The sequence below is a fragment of the Harpegnathos saltator genome, unplaced genomic scaffold (assembly GCF_003227715.2).
Source record: "Harpegnathos saltator strain DR-91 unplaced genomic scaffold, Hsal_v8.6 scaffold612, whole genome shotgun sequence".
In the NCBI taxonomy this organism is placed as follows: domain Eukaryota; kingdom Metazoa; phylum Arthropoda; class Insecta; order Hymenoptera; family Formicidae; genus Harpegnathos; species Harpegnathos saltator.
This window is the reverse complement of record NW_020230441.1, coordinates 130,193-149,935: the sequence shown is the minus strand read 5'-3', so window position 1 is coordinate 149,935 and position 19,743 is coordinate 130,193. Positions and strand designations below refer to the sequence as shown.

General features: G+C 52.4%; 2 protein-coding genes across 5 annotated transcripts in view; one reads left to right on the top strand and one right to left on the bottom strand.

Annotated features, from left to right (window-relative positions):
* FucTC (alpha-(1,3)-fucosyltransferase C) overlaps positions 1 to 2,614 on the bottom strand; it is a 73,836-nt gene extending 71,222 nt beyond the window's left edge. Inside the window, exon 1 of the mRNA XM_025304500.1 lies at positions 2,360 to 2,614. The gene's annotated coding sequence lies outside the window, so the exon portion shown is untranslated. The remainder of the gene's footprint in view (positions 1 to 2,359) is intronic.
* The window catches only part of LOC105186530 (lachesin), a 275,093-nt gene that overhangs the window by 238,191 nt on the left and 17,159 nt on the right, over positions 1 to 19,743 (top strand). The gene's annotated exons all lie outside the window — the stretch shown is intronic.

The window sequence follows — 19,743 nt, the reverse complement described above, 5'->3', positions numbered from 1 at the left end:
CGACTACACTTTGCATAAATCGGAGATATACACAGCGGGAAGTACCGGATACGTCGAGAGGTATCGAGAAACACGAGCTCGAGAAATATTTGTCTCATCGATATTAAAATATTAACAGCCATTAAAAATGGAAGATGGAAGAGTCCGAGACTAGTTGAGATATTCATAAATCTCGTACACGGCGGTGCTCTTTCTCCCTTCACGTCAGCATTCTCGCATTTGGATTAAAATTCATCGCGAATTTCATAATGCATTTCCGCGACTGATTTATGTAACACGAGCTATGGAACAGACCGCTAATTTCATTTCACGCGACGATGGGATCGCGTGCAAAGACGCATGCGATATTATTCTTGCCTAAAGTTCTGCCTTCAACGACGGATTTTTGTTTACACGATTTTCATTTTCACGCGATTGAGCGATATACCGAAATATCGACCGCTTCTCTTCCTCCCTCTCTCTCTCTCTCTCTCTCTCTCTCTCTCTCTCTCTCTCTCGCGCTTCTGTCCCTTCATTTTCCCAAGCAAAACGTGTTCCAATATGAGCGTATTCCCACCGCTAAATATCTTAGTCATGCTTCCCTCTCGTGACGCTATATAGTCATGCCGTCTTGACGAAGCTCGAAATAGACGAATAGACGCGCTCCGATCGTTAACAAGATAACGAGGCCTCTGCGAAATGGCCTGAGAAGCTATTTCGTTACGCCGCCATTAAATTCGGGTCGGTCGGAAGCGTAGCGTGCCAAGACGAATCCCTTAATAAGATGTTTGCTCCTTAACATCGAATGCGGGCCGCTGCGATTATCTTGACTATCGGCAAATAAAGCGGCACATCCGCCGCCTCGCGATTATTCGCTCGTTCGCTCGGGTGTGAGCGAGTCTTGCTCACGCGTGGTGCGGCTTCTTGCGCTTCGAGGTGAATACATTTGTACGAGCAAGAACGAAAATTACGAGAAAAAAAGGAAGCTAAAATGTCACGCGAGATTACGTCACGGATGAGTGCTGAAAATTATCGCGAGTTAAAACTACAAGGTCCTTTTGCATAAACGATTCCTGTTTTCATTTTCTTCGATTTTTTTAGAGTCTCTCTCTCTCTCTCTCTCTCTCTTTCTCTCTCTCTCGATAATCGAAACAGAACTTCTCGCGGGTTGCATTTCCATTTTCGCGACAAAATCGAAATATCGTCGGCGAATTGTTCGCGTTCAATTCGGAGAGATTAATCTGCCGCCTTTAAATAAATCGCGCCGAGTTAAATCACACGGCGCGCGCGGGAGAAAAATGGCCACTTGCTTGTGAGCGCGGTGCTTACACGCTCGATGCGGCGTTGCGTATCGTCACGTGCGTAGAGATATTAAGCGAAATAACGAACGTCAATTTTCATTGAAACATTTGTTGCTTTGTTATTGCGATACAAACGACCATCCGCACTTGCGCACGTACGCACGCACGCACGCACGCACGCACGCACGTACGTACGTACGTTCGGCGCTGTATATAACGAAATCCCCGGGGTGTTATCACGCGGCAAATGCGTGTCAACCGTGAAGCATTGCATGTACGTCTGCCATTCATTTTCATTCATTAAAGGTCATTAGCGGCGTGATATTTTACTTCATCAAGCCAAGGCTGTTCGCTAAATCATAAAAAAATATCTCGCCGTAAGCGTCATAATTCTTGCAGGATCACCTGTGCAAGAGTAACGTATAGGATGTATAAATAACACGGGAGCGAGTTCCTATAGACACAACCTTCCTTCTTTTGTTTATTTGCCTTATGCATACACACTAAGAGCCGAATCAATAGACGAGCAGTTCGAGGTAGTAAACACAAAAAAATCAATAGATAGTATAACGATAATATAATTCAGACGCCCGTCGGTGGAGGTCGAGCGGGATGCGAAGACGCGCCGAGTGCCAGAACACCGAGCCGGGCTTTTGCGCGATTACTTCACGCGATAATTGATTAAAAATGACGGTCCGAGTGGATATGAGCACACTCGAACCGCTGGCGAACAGTCGGAGATCTTTAAGGGAAAGCGCTCGAGGAAATCACCAACGTATCCCAGCCTAAAGCTCACCATCCAGCACCAAGAGGTACAATGGACATCAAGGGAAAGCGCACGAGATGTCCCTCTTAACTGCTGGCTCAGATCACTTAGTTCGTACTGGAAAACGCACGGCGAGCCCGCGCGGTCTGGCGATTAAGAAAACATCTGAATCGGACCGATGTCGAAGGGGAAACGCACGACGACACCGGTATTCGGAATTCAGAGAAATCAATTAATTGTGTAAGGGGACAATGCTCGCGATGCCCGGTCACCCGATTTAACATTAGAAACCAATGATTTGATCAACACTCACCAACCTTCTGCACGATGGCGATGTCTACTTCGGCACGTCTACTTCGGTACGTCTACTTCGGCACGTCTACTTCGGCACGTCTACTTCGGCACGTCTACGACGACACATGTAACGTCTTCGGGCGTCCAACAGCGACTAACTGCCTACCTCTATCACGACATCGTTTTTATGACGCGCGTCTCTATCTTCCAAACGTAAACACATCGCTTTCCCTATCATTGACCTCACCGTGATCGTTATTGTTTTTCAACGCTCCGAATGCTCATTTCGGATTTTCATACGCAATACTCACACCTCGTGCGATATGAAGGATTAAGTATTAGAAGCAAGAATAAATTCAATATTTTTGTTACAATTGTGTGCTTTTCTTCAAAGATATACACAACACAGATCGACGGCATTCTTTAGAAAAGGAAAAAGAGAAAGAAAGAATATTTGTCTCACACCTGTCCGCCGGAATAAAAAAGAGCTCATTACTGACATCGCGCGACTAGCCATTCTCACGTTTCCAATAAATAAATCGTAATCGATTTCAGTCGTAATAAATATGATTGAAAAGTTTAACGTGACGCAGCGGTTGACTCTTAAACTCGTAACTCTCGCCAAACTGACGTTTCCATCGGTTCGTTTACTTCAGCGATAAATTAATTCTTTGTTTCATGAATTTTTTGAGAGAACGAGTGCAAAAAATAGAGAGAGAGAGAGAGAGAGAGAGAGATGCGAATTAAAGCGGAAACGGTAAAAGAGAAAAAAGTTCAGATACCAGATGCAAAGCGCCAAATGTCGTGGAATATTATTAATTTACCTCACCCGAATACCCGATTAACAAAACATCGGCAGGACTGATGATATGCGCGATGATCTTTTTTATCACGCAGATGGGAATCTCCCGCGGATAAAGAGCGCGTGTCGGCTAAGCACAGCGGTCGTCGAGCGAGAGAGGCAAATGCGACGGTAAAAGGGCCACCGTCGCGCTGTGGTTGAGGCGGCGACGTTCAATTTATTCATGCGCCGCTTTTGTACAGCGCATTAAAGATGCAGAAATGACCTCTATTCCTTACACGATAGCGCCGTGCAGCCTCCGCGCGGCGGCGGGGATCCGTGTCATATTTCACTGCGTTTTTCTACGGCTTTCCGTTGTTACTATCGCGTCGTGAATATTTAATCTAATAAAATAGTGAAATAAGTCCACTCGCGCGGCGGGGACGCCGCAACCGTCGCCACCGTCGCCGCCGCCGCCGCCGCCGCCGCCATCGGCGCTGCTCCGCGAAGCGGAGCGGAGCACGTGCGTCGCTGACAGTTTCCTTACGACCGGTTGCAGCTGCAACTGCGGTTGTTCACCGCCGCTATAAGCCGATGAAGGGCTACCGTCGCAGTATCAGAGAATTTTTTCGCGAAAATCCGTAATCCACTGCGCATGCGCGCGTGCACGGTGGACTCGTGTTGCGCCGTTTATTCATACGATAATTCGCATGGCGAATTTTCTCCTCCTCCTCCTCCCTCTCTCTCTCTCTCTCTCTCTCTCTCTCTCTCTCTCTTTGCCTTTCCATTTCAATTAACATACTGATCCGTGAAACATACTCAATTTGTTAATGTTTGATATTTTACTGCGCGGAGATTATCACGAATCTGTGGGCATCGCGCTGAAACGTTAGCGTTCACGCAACATCGACGATATAATATTATAACATTTGCCCCATCTATTATTATTGATTATTATCTATTTCGCGCACACGGCGCACAATTCAGTTCCGCTTGTAATAATAATCTGTGGCTGTAGGACCCGCGGTGACCGAAAAAACACGTCGGTTCCTTGCGGTTTCCCATGCGTGAATAACGCGCGCTCTACGTACAAATATATATTCCTGCGCCTCCCCACCCCTCCCTTTTTGCACTCGGCAACTTTTCACCGACGAGCGCATAATCTCTCGTCGATGCTTCGAGCGAGAGCACACAAGTGGCGTTGACACGAAGCCGCGGCAGACGGCGCTCAAGCCTCGTCGTGATCCTCGAGGCCCGAATTAAAGCCGCGGAGGAGAGAGCTCGCGGGAGCGAGCTCGCACTCGACGCGTCCGTGTATCCTAATAATTAATTATCTATGCGTTGCCAACCGCGCGCCGACACGCACCGTAGACAAAATAATTGCATTTGCAACGGGAGACACGTAAACACGCGAGGCACGGAGTAAGGAGCCCTAATTCCGGCCTGAATAAATGTCACTATCAGACGGCTCGTACTGATTAGGGAAGCGTCTAGGCCGCGATATCGAGCGTCGTGTACCGCGGCGTCGTGATACACACACCAGGTGTCCCGAGATTATCCGCGTGCTCTCGCAGCCGCGAGTGATCGGGGCTGGAGGAGCGTCTCTCGGAATTTCCCCGCGCGGAACATTCGATCGGACGCTACCTCGCTCTCGTCCCTTGATTATCCTGGCCGCTCGGATCGATCGTTCAAATTCGGATTCTACCGCCTCGTCGTCGTCGCCGGAGAGAAGAAGAGAACCGAGCTGGAGAAATTGAGCGACTCGCGTTATGGCGGAGGGCTACCCCACTCGCCCTCTCGTCTCGTGTTCCGGAGGAGGAAAAACGCGCCTGCCGCCTGTGTGATCAAAGGCTAAAGCTGGCGGCAGGACGACGCGCGAGCCAACTCGAGACACCCTGTGTGCAACGCGCTGCACACGAGGATACGCATTCGTGCTCTCGTATTTGCCGTCGTGAAATATGCATGGGCATCCCTTAGTACGTTTAGGAGGAAATTACGTAGGAACAACACGCGCGGCCTCTATAGCATCCTGTTAATATTAAGCACGCCTCCTCCGCATTATCCTCGGCTACCAGATACTATCGGGCGTAGCCACCTGCCAGTGAGTCGTGCTTTTAGCGCAGCGGCGCTCGTCCGCGCACGTTCGAGGGGCTGCTGGGAAAGGGCTGGGAAAGGGCTGAGGAAGCAGGGTACGCCCGCGCGGCTGCAGCAGCAGCCGGCAACGAATCTCTTAAAGCGGGGACTAACGAAAGCCTCGAAAGCTCCGCTCGCGAAAGCGCGCGCGCGCGCGATTCTTCAATAATTCGCGCTCAAGAGCGCGATTTTGTCTTCTTCGGCGCGTCCGGCCGCTTCCCGTAATGGATCGGTTAACACGGCGCTGACCATAACGCGCGAAATAGCAGCTATTGCGGCTAGAAAGAAGAGCGCGGACGTTTCAGAGAATTAATAACGACGCGTCGCCGCGGCGCGCCGTGTCGTACGCGGGATGTACGAAGGTCAACGAATGCTGTTATTAAAACCATAATGAGCCCCGAGAAATTTCCGCTACACAAGTCCCGCCGTGTCCGGGCGTGTCCCGCGGAATTTAGTTCGCGCGGTAATTTCATTTATTAACCCGGCGAACTGTGTTACGACGCACCGGCGCGCGGCGAAATGATTCGAAATGTACCATTCCGAATTAATTGGCCGTGCGCGCGCGCTCGGCATATTGAAGTTTTTAGAACGGCCATACTCTCGCGAAACGTTAAAACACTAGTTGAAACGCTTATCCGTACATCGCGTACTTAAAAACAGGGTCAGCGAGGAGAGAGAGAGAGAGAGAGAGAGGCGGCGGCGGGGCGAGAACGACTCGATAACAGCCACTCGTTATGCTCTCGCGACGAAAAGCCGCGCGACTGATAGCCGCCGCGTGATTAATCACGCTTTTCGTATAAACAGCGAAATAACAAGATTACGAGGATCCTAATATCGCGCGAGCGACCGGGCTTCCCCCGGGGAATTGATCGCACGACGACCGCACCTTTCGCTCTCCCATCCCCTCTCTCTCTCTCTCTCTCTCTCTCGGTCTCTCTTCCTCCTTCTCGCTCAATTCGAGACTCCCGCGTACACGCAAAACATCCTTTAAGGAAGACTTTAATTAAGCCGTTTCGTGCGCGAGGTCTCTAAATAACGTCTCGCAGATTGGACGATTTAGCAACGTCGAGGCCGGCTGCATAAAACGGAACTAAATGTGCAACGCGTGTCGCGAGCTTTTATTGCGCGAAACAAGGTCGCACGACAGCGGAACGATATGAGGGACGAGATAAGGCTTCCGAAGGTGAACAACGACTCGCGATACGGCCGTTTTGTGCCTGAGCGCGGTTTCACTTCTGCTTATCGCTAATCGCCGATATGCGCTAAGAAAAAGACGGTCTCAGCGAGATGCTAACAAATTTGAACGTCGAACAAGCGACGAAACGATCCTCCGTCTCCGTTCATTTGCGCCCTCAAAGTTGCCTTCTTCCTCCCGGGAGACCATTTGGAATTTTCACGCGTCTCCTTACACCGATAAGCCGCGTCAGTGAAATCGCGCGCGCGTGCGCACGGCGGAGAGAAAGAGAAGGAGAGAAAGAGAGGAATTTAATTACCTCTCGGCCGTTCTTTAAAGTTTCGTCGTAACGACGCGCTTTTTGTATCCGGCAAGTTCGGAGCTACGGAGCATCCAGAAACGGCCGGTCTCGTTAAGAACAGTTGCGCCACGAACACACGTGAGCGCGGGAGAATGTAGACAAGCAGACGAATAGGCGGATGGGTATAAGTAGAGGTACGTTTTCTTTCGCCGCGCGTTCCTTGCGAATGCAATTTCACTTCAATTCCGCCGGCCGTAGCTGGCTCTCGATAACGCCGTTTGACGAGCAGTTTATGCCGGTTAATAGCGGTTTCCCCGCATTGTTTCCCCGATTCCGAGGAATTCCAGGATACACCGGCCGGGTATGTTCGCGCCAATGGCTAACCTTTTAAAACGAGGTCAATGTGTGCGTTTATGCGGGCGCGCGCGTTTTACCGGGTAAACTATACTCCCTGATCAATTAACATTCGATGAATATAAAGTCGAGTTCATGTTACGGAACATTTTGCTAAAGACCATCGCTTTGCGATCATCAAACGTGCCGATAAAATCTTTCAATTACGTCCCCATTAAAATAAAATATTTGCTTCAAACGGCGGGCGGAGCCTTTCGCTTTGTTGCCCCGCGTCGCGCCTTCAAAAGCGCAACGTTCAATTACCGGGTTATCTCGGTGTTCTTGCCCGGACAATTTTGCCGTTATTTTTGCGAAGATAACGGCTCTGCACAGGGTAAAATGTGCGCAGACGTGCGCGGACGTTTGATCTCGCTGGATAACATCGTTTGCGTGATGAGCGGTAAATAGCCAGCGAGAGGAACGCCCTTCTCCTGCCCCCTGTCTCTATTTCCACGACGTTTCGCCCCATCGAATTTCTTACTTGCCACTTTCTTTACTCCTCGCATTGAGCACTTGACGAGCGTCGGCCGCCGCCTCGTCGTCGTCGCCACCGCCATCGACGCGGCGGCGGCGGAGCAACGCATATTCCGGCGGAATGCGCAAAATCGAGAAACGGCAACATCTCGTGGGCGCGTTTTTGCCATGGTTTAATTAACCGTAACGCGTCGTCATTACGATTTTGCGAATGCGTGCCAATTGAGGACGCTACTTATAAACGGCCGACGTTAATCAAGCCGTTATATCATACGATAATAATCCGTTTTACCGCGCAGCTCACCGCGGAATTAATTATGCATTCTCATACCCCCCCCTCGCCTGTCCCTCACCCCTCCGTGCCCCTGCCTCCACGCGATACGCGCGTTCCCGATTATATTTTTATCCCGATTATTTTTTTTGCGTTTCCGTTCGTCCGGAGATATCGCGCGAATTTAACAAACAGACGCGCAACCACACGACGACGTGTTGCGCGAAAAGCGGAGCTGTATCCCGAAAATGTATCCCGTAAAAATATATTTTATTGCTGCCGTCGTTACCGCTATTGTCAAACTACCGAATCGACTTGTTATTTATTCGGCCATTGTACGACGCGTTGCGCGCGTTAACACGAGAAATGCGATTGGTAGCTTTGCGTGTGCTTTGCGATCGCTGCCGCTGAACGATAACGCGCGGCGGCGGCGGGCGGCGGCGGCGGCGGCGGCGGCGGCGCGGTGCAAATGTTGAAAGGTCTCTGGAAGTTCTGGCGCCCGAAAAGAAGCCGGCGATCGTACATGTTAAAGTCGAGGCGCCGAGTTGGGAGTTTAAACAGTCTTCGATCAACGTGGCCGATACCGTGAAACGGGCCAAGTGCTTGCGAAATCCTCCGCTATCCCGATGGACTCAACTCTGTTTCTAAACTTCGCCCTTCCGTGCGGCTAATCGCCGGGACTTAGCGTCAATCGCAAACCTATTAAATCAGGCATTAACGAGGCGGCTCTTATTTCCCGAAAGTCCATGGACGCGCGGAAAATCAGCCGCTCTCTCGGGTCGCACGAGAAAACGAATAGAAAACGGACTCGCCGCAAGAGACTCGCGTCGTGAGAGACGCTTGATCGCGCACACTTGATTGCGCGCGTTCGACTATCCGACTCTATGCCGGACAATAACAATAATAATAACAATAATAACAATAATAATTCCGCGAGCATTCACCGTCGACGCTTCCTCTCCTCGCCGTAGCGGGCCGGGCACACATAAATCACGCGTTTCGCGCTCGAAATCAGGTACAAGCGCGCTTTTAACCCCTCTCCCCCCACCCGACCATCGTGAAACTTTATACGCGACCCCGTAAAAACCACCGCCGCGCTCGCGCCGTTCGACAGCTAAATTATGCGCATATATATCGATCAACAGCGCGTACGCACAAATACTTCATACGAGCGCGGCGGGGATTATAAAGCTCGCCGACGATTGTATTTACAGTGCGCGTGAATGCATTTATTATCGAATCTCGACGTCGGCGATCGGAATGAGAATGATCGCTGATGGACGGATAATGGAATATTTAACCGCGATTTAAGCGTTTGCCGGGGCGCGCTTAAGTCCTGGCTGAATTACTTCCGGCGTTTTCCATTCGGTTCCATTAATGCGTGAGATTAAATCCCGCACGCTCAATGCAGCGCGGCAAGGGAAAGAGGTTGCCGGCTCTGCCTAGCCTAGCTAGGTAGGTAGGTAGGTAGGTAAATAGGTAGATAGGCAGGTATTCTCGCGCGTACAACCGGTGTCGTTCCGCGCGATTATTCCCGCGAGCGCGCGAAATAATGTCGGCGGCAGGCGCCGGCTCGTTCCCTTCTTCTTCCACCCCCCGGCTCGGGGCTAATCGCTGCTCGGCAAACTTTCGTTTCCGCCGAGAGATGTTTGCGAGACACAAACTGTCGCGCGCCCTCGATATCAGTCATCGATCGTCGCGCGCGCGCGCGCGTTTGCTCGGTTCACCAAACATGATACCGGCGGGGAGGAAAAAGAATGCAATAGATACCTGTTGCGCGATCAAGTTGTCGAACCGCCTGGAGACAGAGGCGGACAGATCCGGCGCATCGATACATGAAAACGGACGACAAGCGGCGAACAAACGAGCCCGTTCGTGTCTACCCCAGCGATTTCATCATTCGCACGCATCGAATCGCGATATTTTCCACCATCGTTGCGATGATCGCCGCCGCGTCTTCCGACTGCGAACGGGTAAGGCTGGCTTCACACCGCGCGAGTCTCTATCGATCTTCCGTTCAAACCGAGGTCAAATTTTGTCGACTGACAATAGCCGAGATGTATCCGTGACATTTCGGCTATTCTTACCGTGGCAGTAGTCCGATTCAACAGTATCGAAGGATGTTTCAACAGACGGAGCTTTATAATCTCGTCTGCCGCTATCTGATACAATGTGAACCCAGCCTAACACAGACGTGTGCTTTCGAGGGTAAATCGAACAAACACCGTTCCCGAGCGAAGGTGGACGCGTCGGGGACGGAGTTGGAGCGCATTTCGATTTTCAATCTTCGAATCTCCTGCTCGCAGAGAGGAAGAAGAGAGGGCTGCTGCTCTCCCGCTGGTGCACGCCCTGACCCCTCAGCAGGCCAGTTTGCCTCCGCGCGACACGTCCGGTGCGTCCGGTCCAGCAAGAATCGGCGCGCAGTCTCACGTGATGAGGAACGCCGTTGTCGTTAAAACTAGCGCCACGACGTCATTCACCGCGAGAAACGAAGAAGAATACACCTGTTGCGCGATGCCATCCATAGGCTTATCGGGAATCCGCTCGAGCGGCGAAGACGAGCGCGTAGACGCGCACAGAGAGACGTAGTCGATGATAAACAACATCGGTATATGCACCCACCCGCTCGTTTTCGCCTACGGGCGAAAAGGAAAAACATTCGCGTCCAGCTGCGATGGAAAACAAACTTTCACAACACACCACGTGCGTCTCCATGACTCAGCAGCACGCGATCCGGATGAGCTTCTTCCCGCCTATTGCAGCATCCTGCGGCCGTGATCGTGTGCACAGGCATGCATAATCGCGGGATCGGCGCGGCGCGCTCGATGTCGGCAGATCTAAGCCGGATATCGCGAGATTGACGGCAGACGTAATATAATAATTCAGCGCGAATGAATTTGCACTTAGACGGCACGCGCGGTCGCTGGGGCGCGCGATGTTTATCGCGCGCCCCAGCGCGACTCGCCGGCGAATATGATTTGTCGTGGATTTACGCCCCGATCTCGGGATACGCGATTGATTCATTACGCGGCGGGTATTAAGCCCCGGAGCGCAGGGAGCTCGCTCTCGTTTCCTTCCCACTCGCGTCGTCCTTTGCAGCGAATAATTCCGTCGCGAGCGGGACTCGTGGCGCGCTCGCGCGACACTCTCCTCTCTCTTTCCCGCTCTCTTTCCCGCAACTCCGATAAATCAGACCGTTATCTGCGCGACCCCCCGCGCGCCCGCTCTATCCGAGCATCTCTCTCTCTCTCTCTCTCTCTCTCTCTCTCTCTCTCTCTCTCTCTCTCTCTCTCTCTCTCTCTCTCCATCCCTCTCGCGTTCGTGACGCGATTTAATCAGAAATTCAGTTGCGCGATATCACCGGCACCCCCCGCCGAAAGCGTTCTTTTTGTCTCGCGCCGTGTCATTTCGCCTGCATTCGGTATAACGGAGCTTAAGGTTGACGTCACGATACGAGCGTACCTTTCGCAGCGCGCGCGCGCGCGCGCGCGTCCGCCAGTCTCGTTTTGTATTCCTCTCGCGCTTTTTTCTTCTCTCTACCGCTCCCTTCCCTCTTCTCTCGCTGTATTTTTTGTTTTCGGCCTGTGTATACGAGTCAAGCCCGTAAAAACGGCGACACAAACGCTCCATTACTCTTCTTCTTGTCCCACGTGTTACGGCGCCGCTTCGCGTGCAATTACACATAAGAGGCTAAAAAAGGAAGGAAGTCTCTCCCTATTTCTCACCCCCGGCCTCTTTCCTCTCTCGCTCGCCCGTCCGCTCACTTTCTCTCTCTCTCTCTCTCTCTCTCTCTCTCTCTTTCCGCTCCTGCACCTTTATTTCTGTCATTTGTCCAACGTACGCGGAGTTCCTTTCGTGCCGGCACGTGAGGGGCCATACACCGAGAGATGTAATTAGGAGTGGCGCTAACACTCGTCGCTTTCCGGTGCAACACGCTACGTCGCGCGGCCGGCTTTTCCTAATGCAGGTCGCGCGTGTACCCTCTATCGTATCGACATTGTTATATCGCGCGATATCATTTTAACGCGGAGATCCGAGAGGGAGCGAGAACGAGGAGAAGGGATATTAATATTCTCGCTCCCCAGCGAGAGCCATCCTTCTCGCGAGCGCAAAGATTAATTTCAGTAGATTCGGTCCATCGGGCGAGCGATATTCATCCTTGGGATTAATGTTTCACGCGGCTTTATACTTTGTACGGTTTCGCTGAAGCGGCTATTTAAAAATGAACATCGCGCTTCAGCGTCCGGCGCCGCACCGCGCCGGCCGGCCGGCCGGCCGGCCGTCGACCGGGATTACACGTCGTTTCGGGAATTGATGACTGAAAATACGAAAACGTTAATCCGCGATGTAACACGCTCGAGTCGGCACGTAATATCCGGCGTGGCGCCGAATGCGTCCTCCCCGCTTTGCTTTCAACGCGCGAGCGAGCGCGTACATGTGCGTCGTAAACGAAAACGCTGCGCCGTAAAAATGCAAAGCAGCCGCCGAGGCTGGTGGCGCGCGAGCGCGGCCATCGAACCGGGTGTTACGTCATGCAATGGTGTTTTGAACGTCGCGGTCCGAAAGAAATTCCTATTTGCGCGGATTCGACAGATCCGAGCGGTGCGACGCGCGGATAATGTCGCCCGCGTGAGCGCGCGCGCGAGGCGAGGCGAGGCGAGACGAGACGCGGCTAAATGGGCCGCGGGAATAATTTTTCTGCGGCTTGGCCGCGCGCAAGCTCTCCGTTTTCCAAGCGAGTCCCAAGCACCGGCAGCGCTTTCCCGGCAGCGTGTTCGCGAGCGCCATTCGCTTGTTATCGCGTGATAAATGGCGGGCGCGTGTGTTTAAATTTCGCCGCGATTACGTCGACGAAATTTCGTCGAGCGCTTCATCGGACGAGGAAAACAATGGGGACGTTCGTCGGGCGCGACGCTTCTCTCGTCGGCCGAGAAATGATCGCGCGCGTCTATTAATATCCGCTCTTCCGAATCGCAGAAACACGCCGACGGATTTTCATTCATCGCGCGTTTCGGCGAACGCCGAATTAGCAAGCGCCGCCGCGGACATCACACGAGACGCGTTAAAGAGCGGCTCGCGCAGTCAATTCCTACCGGCGAATTCCGAACGATCGCTCTCCGGCAGATATTAATAATCGGCGAGAGCTCACGAAGAGCGAAGCACACGCGACCACCGCTCGCTTCGGAGCGAGAGAATGGAACACCGCCGAATAACGGCGCTAACGGCGGGCCTCCGCAGGAGTCAATGTCAGCCTTCGCGCGCGCGCGCGCGCGCGCGTGCCTCTCGTTGGAAGAATTATTTCATTCTTGTGAATATTCGCGCATCGAGAGCGCGCGCTCCCGAGCCATCTGTTTCATACACGCGCTTTATTTAGAACATTGGCCGTGTAACCGGATCCCGCAAAATGGTTTCCATATATCTCTCTCCCGTATCTTCAGCGAGGTCGGAGATTTATCACGTCAATTTACATTATCCCCGAGGTAATCGGGCCACATTTTTCCGCCCGATGATAAAGGCCGTCCCCTCCTACGTCCCGCATTCCATTCGACAATACCGCGTGAGCGTGTTCGAATTCTCGTACGCGAATCACAATGCACCGCCGAGTGTCGCGCGAACGCTCCGCCGCTAAAGCGGACGGCGGTCCCTCCGCAAGAGACATACATCTTCGTCCGCGTCCCGGAGCGTATGCTTTTTTCCGGCCCCCTGCCCCCGCCGCCTCTTGCTCCCCGTCATCTCCTCATGCGCGTCCTACACTCGGGCGCGCGTGTGAAGCGCTTCACTCCCCCCCCCCTCAACCCCCAATCCTTTCTCGCCCTCCAATTTCCCACCGCCCGGCTGCCGCCACCGCCGCGCCGTGAGCTTAACACGATGTAAGCCGCATACTCTGGGTATATCGCGGTTTCCGGGGTTCCGGTGCTATCTGTATCCATAAAGAATGTAAGCTTGCGCCCGCAGAGCGCGAGCGAGCGAGAGAGAGAGAGGAAGAGAGAGAGAGAGAGCTCCTTCTTTATTGCACGCGCACGCGAGAGAGCGAGCGCGTGCAATAACAGCGACTCTCGGAATCCGAAATTTTCATGCATAGGATATAAAGCATAAACGCGACTTCATCATCCTTCCTGCCCCCCCCCCCTTCTTGGCCTTTACCTCCCTGCGTCGCGGCGATCCTCCGTCAGCAGCTCCGTCGGGCTCTTTTGGATATTTCGATTGTCGTGCCTCGCGTGCAATTTCCTCGTGAAACGTTACGATTGTTCTACGAATACGTCAATATCGGGGGAAGAGCGCGCGACGGGGCACAGTCTTGGGATAAAATCAACGGTCTCGGAGAGGAAGAGAAAGAAAGATTGGAGAAAAGTAAATGTAGTAGAAAAGCATACGGGCTGCGGAGACGGCGAGGGTGCCGCGGGCCTCTCGTGGCCGATCGTTTCCCTCCCTTCCGCTCGACCGCTCCCGATCTTGTCGGCGAAATGCCCGACGTCGGATATCGTCTGTGGTCCCGATTTTTGCATTACGTCTGCAGCCATGGAGCCGGCGGGTTGGAAGACTCCTAAAGGCGAAAACGAGACGCGAATCTACGTCGCGAGTGCGGGCTAAATTTTACAGAAGAAGTAAGATTCGCTATTTGATTCGCCTTGCGTACGCGTGTGTGTATATATGTGTGTGTGTGTGTGTGTGTGTGTGTGTGTGTGAGAGAGAGCCGCCTGCTCGTTGCAACGTGTCGGTGCAACGGTTGCATTACGGATGATTTACTCGCGCGCGCGACGTTCGACGGCGCGCGTACTCGACTCTCCGAATCGATCTGAAAAAATGGTCTCTCATTATGACGAACGTCGGATGTTCCGGCACACCGGACCGATGTGTGTGTGTATGCGTGTGTCCCACACTCGTCGCTTCGTGTCTAGTCGCGGACTCTCTGCGCCTTCGCTTCACGCGCCGCTGCATTCTGGATATCTGATTTTCGTTTCCGGCGATATTTCATCGCGCATTTCCGATGAAGTCAACGCGCGGCTCCGAGATACGAAATTCGGTCTCTCTCTCTCTCTCTCTCTCTTTCTCTCTCTCTCTCTCTCTCTCTCTCTCTCTCTCTGTCGGCGAATTTGTTAAGCTCTGCCTGCTTTGTGACTATGCGCTCTGCGAGAGAGTTGCGCAATATCGTTCGCATGGACGCCGACGGTAATCATGTTCCAACGCCGTGCGTTTTTTCTCTCTTTTTAACGCCGCCACTGCTCTATCGACTGCGGAGCGCGATTTTTTCTGCTCAAAATCGTAGAATAATGGGAAATATCTGAAATGTTACATAACGATATGTGACAAGTGTACATACAGTCAGCGCGCTGGTTTCGCGATATATTTGGAATTATAAGGGATGTGCGCGCAATGAAGCCCTTTGTAAATTGCGCCGGATGCACCATTTTTTATATTTGCTCGTAAAAGGAATTTAATATCATTTTGCCGGGTTGATTTACGGTGCGATAAAAGCGCGGTAATTACTTTTTTGCGAAGAACGCTCTCGTGTGCAACGTCACGCGCAGAGAGATAATTCGCGAATGGTGGGAGCCGCCGGCTTTACATCGCCGCGTTACATCGAGAGCATTGCTATTTTTTTTTTTTCCCCCCCGCTCCGCTGTTAAAGGAGCGCACAAAATCGCAAGTAGCCGCGCGCCATGTGATATTTCCCGGCCGTTTGAAAACTGCTATCGCCGATAACCGCATTTAGCCTGAGGTAACCGCATTCGCGCAGCGCGCTGGCGCGTTTTAATGCACAAGAGATTGCGCCGCGCGCTCGACATCGTCGCCGGGCGAAATTACGCGCGCGTTTCGTCCGAGCTTTCCCGAGCTCTCGACCGTGTAGCGCGCACGACTCGCCGAGCAATTGCTTCCCGATGCGATGAAACAACGCGCCGCGACTCGCGACGAGCGGAAACACGCGTACACGCGGATTCGCGCAAAGGCGCGACAGAAATCTCGAGAGAGCTGCGCGGAGCGCGAGAGATCGCGCGAGAGAGCAGCGATCGGTGATATCGGCGGCTCGAGATGAGGGGATGAGACTCGGCTCGGTTCGACTTTCGCGCCGAACGGATCGATTATCAATATATATGTATAACACGCAGGCCGCGCAGGCTGATCCGCGCGCGCAACACGCCGCGACGCGATGTTGGATTCTCAATTATGCGGAATTACGGAGTCGCGCCCGCCTTTCATGAAATATTAACGTTCCAATCCCGTTAATGCAAAATCGTTCCTGATCGGGACGAGATCCGGGGGGGGAGGCTGGCGCGATGGTTTTTCTCCGGGTAATATATCTCGCGGCTCTCAAACAGATAACTATTGTGTCTACGCGGTAAACGATGGGCATCGATTGACCGAGTTACACGCAACGCGGCGCGCGTTCATTCGTTTGTAGCATCAGTTCGATGTAATTATCGATGCTATTGCTCTCGCGCTCTCTCTCTCTCTCTTTCTCCCGTCCTTCCCCTTCCAGCCTCCCCTCGGAGGCCTCACCCGTCGTCCTTCTGCTCTGCGTCCTTCGTCGCTCGTACTCGTCGCCCGCGTTGCGGCGGGCCGTTGCCGTATCAAATAGTAATCAATAACGGGATTACGTATATATAAAAAATACGGTCCTAATGCGATACTTGAAAATTGCATTTCGCGCGCTGCAAACGCGGCCGGGATTGATTGATTTGAAAGCGTTGCAAATTCAAGTCTCGTATTATTAAGTTTACCGTTAATTCTAATGGCATTGTAAATAATATACTCATTGAACGTATAATGAACAATGCTTTGACCAATCACACCGATATTACGCGAGCGTATACTTAATAATATAAATCCATATTTGATTGCGTTTATTATTTGATTAACGTTATTACGTAAATAATCTTGAAAAGTAACGCAATTCCGCGAATCCGGGCGGACTGCAGGGCAAAGTACAGGAGCGCGCAGTTTGCGCGATTAATTATTCGCCGAATAAACGGGATGTCGCATTTTTAAGATTATGTCGTTTGCCGGTTACGCACGCGTGTTCCCGCGCTTTTGTCGCATCTCGCAATGGATTTTGGAGAATTCCGGGAAACCGCGTGTACGTTATCTTCGTTACGCTTAATTATTATTATCATTATTATTATTATTATTATTATCATTATTCGCTCGTACGCGCGCGCACACATGGCATAACTGGTGAAAATTACAATACGGCCCGTTTCCGGCGAAACAGAACCGAAGATTTCGAAACGCGAGCGACACGCGTGCACATCCTCGCGCAAGGATAACGCCTCTCTGCCTCGTCGTTTACATATTACATCCAACGCGCACTAATGGCGCATCGGGTCGAGCTCGCCGGTGGAACAAAGTGCAAAGCCCGGATATCATTTGTCCAAGCGCGCCTCGAAGCCTGGAGCCTTCGTTTCCGGCGCTTCTCCGTACCGCGTTAATGATACTTGTCGGTGTCTCATTAAAGGAAGAAACAAAAGGAAAGGAGGAACACGGCGTAACGGAATACGGAGCGATCGTAGCGACCGGTTAAGCAGCCCGGCCATCCGAGGTACACGAAATCACGTCGGAGGGGTATCCGCTTTTGTCCCTTGCAATGATCTCGCTCGCGATCTACGTCTTTCGGCGATTTAATAAGGTGCCGACAAACGTCATTAGCAGAGACACAACGGCACACCTTGTGTGCATCGGTGCTCCCGATGCACACAAATGCGTCTCGGTTCGATCGTTTCTCGCCCTCATCGTCGCCGGCCTCTCCAGCGTGCGCTTAATACAGTAAATTGCAATGTAGCGAATGCTATGCTAATGTCCTTACTTACGAAGACGGTCCCTGGGCGCGGAAAGTTCCCGAGACGGTCCTGTTTATGAGAGAGAGAGAGAGAGAGAGAAAGAGAGACGAGCTCTCGGCCGTTACGTGACTCTTGCAGCGTCATCGCCGTCGTCGTCTCGCAACGACGACGTCATTTCCGCGATACGCGCCGCGCGTCGCTCGGCAAGTTTCCAGGTCTCGCGATGTTAATTGATGGGTATATCACCGGAAAGTTACAAAGAAGCGCCCGCGGCGTAACGATTTTACACGTCAGATTTACCGCGCGCGCGGTTCATAAAACGGGGAAACGCAGCGAAGCTACGGACTGGAGAAGAAAGGAACCTCGCCGCTCTCGCCCCGTCACCCCTCGTTTCCATTTCGCAGGTGGTGCTACGATCGAGAGAGGCACTCCTCTCGATTCATCGGAAAAAAAAATCTTTCCCAACCGTTGCGCTAACGAGCGCGCATTCTGCGCAGATCGCGCTTCGTCATTCTTGCGATCGACACACACGCGCCGAGTGCGAGCAGATTTTGCGAAATTACCTCGAGGACTCACGCATATATATGCATGTGTGTGTGTGTGTGTGTGTGCGCGCGCGCGCGCGTATACGTACACGCACGCGCACGCGCAGAGATGGCACATATTTGAACGCGTCACGCATCCCGCGTGCACACAACACGCACCGCGTGCGCGTCGCGTGTGAGCGAATCTCCCCTTCGGAAATCTCCGATTTTCCAAGCGCGTCGAATATTACCGAGCGCTCTCCGGCGCGGCGCAGCGCGACGGCGCATTTGCCGTTCGGCTCTTAAATCTTTATACCCGCGCGGAAGCTATTTTGACGAGACGTTTACGGGGAGAGCTACTTGACGGCCGTTAATGCACGCGGCCGCCCGTAAAAGACGCGCGCTCTCCCGCGCGAGCGGCTCATACACGCTGCAGCGAGACCAGCCAAACCAACCGACGAGCTAAAGCAAGCGGAGCCGAGAGAGGCAGGTCGAGCCACGTAGTAGTGTGGGCGCGTGCACGTGCGAAGTCGATTACAATAACTCTCGCGAGTAGTAAAGCATCACGGTACATTAGCCTCGCAACGCCATGGCGCATCGGGCTCTCCCTCGCTCTCGCTAGCGCGCCCGCTAGGCGGTCATCGTTGCCGCGAGAGCGATGATTGCCGCGGCAACGGGCGCAGCTTGCATCAACGATGTCCATTTGGCGGCGGGCGATCGCCGAACGGCGAGCGTTGTTACGAAACGCGCGGCTCGTTAACGGTTACGACGCCTGTCGCGACGATAAATCCATTCGCCGTAATAAAGCTCTTCCCGGGGCATTAAGGGCGCACCATCGAAGCGTCGCGATTAATCGAACGCGACTGCAACGAACGCGCGAGAGAAGACTCTCCATTTCCCCGCGAAGTTGGCCCTGTTGGTCTGTCGACCTCGCGGCGCTCCGGCGAAGCTTCGTGAAGTTAGCCCGCGAGTTTATAAAAAAAATTTTTTCTTGCACTAAACACGTGCCAAATTGTTCGTAGAGATATGTGAGTGAAAGAATTTTTGTTTGTAGTAAAAGAAAAAATAAACAAAAAGTTGTAGGAGGGGAGAAAAGGGCCGCCCCGCAAAATTGGAGGGCTGAGTTCAAACCAAGCCTAATAGAAGCCAAATCGTTTGTAAAAATATGTAGTGAAAGAATTTTCGTTTGTAGCTGCTCCGAAAAAAAGTCACATACCCCTAAGTTCTAAGGGTAGCTATTTTCACCCCGTCCGTGTCGTGCGGGCTAACTTGAAACCGGTTTCTAATCGACGTTAAAGGGTTTGTAGAGATATGTAGTGAAAGAATTTTCGTTTGTAGTTGCACGACAAGGCCGAAATTAGAGACACTAGTTTGTACCCCTGCTACTTGGAGGGATTGTAACATTTTTCCCGAGCAACTACAAACGAAAATTCTTTCGCTACATATTTCTACAAACCCTTTAGCATCGATTTCAGCCGGTTTCAAGTCAGCCCCCACGACGACAGGGTGAAAATAGCTACCCTTAAAACTTAAGGGTGTGCAACCTTTTTTCTGAGCAACGCTTCGTGTTCTTCTT